This window comes from Pipistrellus kuhlii, unplaced genomic scaffold, assembly GCF_014108245.1.
Source record: "Pipistrellus kuhlii isolate mPipKuh1 unplaced genomic scaffold, mPipKuh1.p scaffold_m20_p_6, whole genome shotgun sequence".
Classification (NCBI taxonomy): Eukaryota; Metazoa; Chordata; class Mammalia; order Chiroptera; family Vespertilionidae; genus Pipistrellus; species Pipistrellus kuhlii.
The window spans coordinates 21812176-21814717 of NW_023425562.1; the positions used below are offsets into that span (position 1 = coordinate 21812176).

The 2542-nt window shown below is 53.1% G+C and overlaps 1 pseudogene; it reads right to left on the reverse strand.

Moving 5' to 3' along the window:
* Positions 1-102: 102 nt before the first annotated feature.
* On the reverse strand, positions 103-2166 carry LOC118707867 (annotated as a pseudogene).
* Positions 2167-2542: the final 376 nt, after the last annotated feature.

Consider the following 2542-nt stretch of genomic DNA (forward strand, 5'->3'; position numbering starts at 1 on the left):
TTAATTTCCAGTGAAACAATTTTACTTGACACATAAAAGCACACATGTTTCTGTCACATAGGAGGGGGCGGCATTAGGATCCTGGTTTCTACGATAAGATTCTTGGGAAATGAATTAGAAAGAGAGCAAGATATAGCCTGGAAAGCAGACCATTACGGTTGCTGGGAAGCTATAAAGGATGGGAGGATCTTATTCAAATGAGTGTACATTTAACAGAGGTCAAGGATGAAGAGCATGATGTAAGCAGTGACGCTGGCATCTCTTTCCACAGCAAAGACTCACTCCCCAGATGGAGGCAGCCGGATGAATTTGGCAATTCTGACTGTAGCAACATACTGTGACTCCTCTGTTCTCTCTCTCTCTGGATTTCCAGTTCAGTCACCCTTTTCCCTGAAGAGGAAAAGCAGGGTCTAGGTCATGGGCACTGCTCCATGTTCCATGAAGCTGGCCAGGTTTATGTCCCGTTCTGACAAGCCTGCACACTCACGGGTGTTCAGGGTGATGTGGACCTAGTTGTACACATTAAACCATTCCGGATGGTGGTCCAGTGTCTCGGCCTGCAGGGCCACTCCTGTTATGAAGCCAAAAGCCCTTCTGAAGGTTTTGAAATGGAACCGCTTGAAGATGACACTCGGCTTTCTGCCCTCAGGAGAGGGCAGCTAGCCCCTCTCCTCAGCACTAAGCCCCTGTGCTTTGCAAGCCAACAAGGTGAGCAGCAGGTGGCGATAGAGAGGGTGAGCGCAGCAACAGGTACGCCCACCGCTGTATTTTTATTGAACTGAACTGAGGCACTTAAGAGGTTGATTGAGCTGGAAAGTCCCTCAGAAATCTCCGGGCCTTCATAACTTCCAAACTGGAGTCTAAGTGAACTGTTTACAGTAGTTCCAAACGATAAGGGAAATCACATACTTTCTCATGATAAAGTCTCAGGTTTCTTTACTTTTGTCTGGACTTGTATAACCCAAGGTGATAATATGGTTATCACATGCTGTTCAGAAGTTCTGATTGGTAGTTACATGAGTCTTTGGTACTTTTTTCTAAATGGGAAAATAATTAGCAGAGGGTAGATGAAGTGTTGGAAAACATTACTGTCTAACTCCCCATTCCATAAGCAGGGAAGCTAAGGTTAAAGAGGGAAGTGGCTTGCTAGTCCTGAAGCTCGCACCGCTGGTTGGAAAACCCAGGGTGCCTTCCTGGAACCAGTTACTGCCCTTCTTTTCACGGGGGAGGGGCTATTATCCATGAAGTTAAGGGGTTTTGTTCTGCTGGTGCAGGAATAAAGTGACTCATCAGCTTGCTGTTGCCCTTTCTCTGTTCTTGACTCATTCAGCAAATATTTACAGACTGTCCGTAACAGTATTTGGGCTCAGAAGAGAAGCCTGAGAGAAAACAGGCGGCAAGCAGTCAGGATCTGCTCCCAGGACCTTCAGGACTTCTGAACCTCTTGTGTGTGTTTTGTGTGTGTGTGTGTGTGTGTGTGTGTGTTTTCTCATTATAAATACGAATACGGATACAAGATAAAACTCCCACTACTCTGCCTTCTAATGAAGCTTTGTCTGAGGGCAGGGGCTCTCTTGCAGTATGAATCCAAACCTCACTGGAACTAAGTAGGTATCAAATCAACGCTGTGGTGCTGGCAACTTCTGAATTCGAATCCCCAGGGCCACTCGCTCACGTCCCTGACACAGACAGCAGTATGTTGCTCTCCTCACTGACCCTCAGGTCACTCATCTGTGGGACGCGAACCATGGCAAAATCGTCGGCGGGAGAGCTCGCAGATTCATTACAAATATCCCAGACTTTAAGGGGAAGAAAATGCTGGAAATCGTTGCTAAAGAGAGTCAACATTTCCTTGCCCTTGACTACCCCTCTTTCTTCTCCTGCCTGGTTGCTCTCTTTTTCTTCAAAATCCCCCTCTAGAGGGCACGCAAGCTCTACGATTCTCTGGCCTCACTTCCGACCGCCGGCACGCTTCACTGCTTCGCTTTACGCATGCGCACGCCCTCGCTGCCCGGCTCCGCCGGGGCCCGCACCCACCGCGCCTGCGCAGCCGAAGCCCCGCCCCTCCGCCGCTGTCCCCGGAAACGCTTCCTTCCTACGCAGCCGCCGCCGCAGCCCGGGTCGCAGGAGTTTTGCCTCTCTAGGCTGGTGGGGCCTCTCCTCCATGGTCCTGTCTGTCAGGAGTGTTTCGGGGGCCGGCCGGTGAGGCAGGCTGGGCCGCGCTCGGACCTTTGGATCCTCGAATCGGTCACCGGTGAGTGAACCCCGAGGGGGCTGGAATACGGGAGGGGCCCGGGCAGCCGGACGGGCACGGTCCCTCCTCACTCTGGGAATGGGTCTGTCCGCTCCCCCCCCCCCTCTCCCGGAATGGGCTCGCCTCCTCCGTCCCAGCCCCTCCTCCCGGGCTGGGTGGCGTTGCCATGGTAACGGCCGGCTGGCTGAGGCTCGGCGTGTGTCCCGGCAGGTGCCGGGGCGCCCTGGAGCCCATGGCGAGGCCGCTCTGACTCGGACCCCCGGCGGAGGCCGGCCCCCGCGGGCAGGC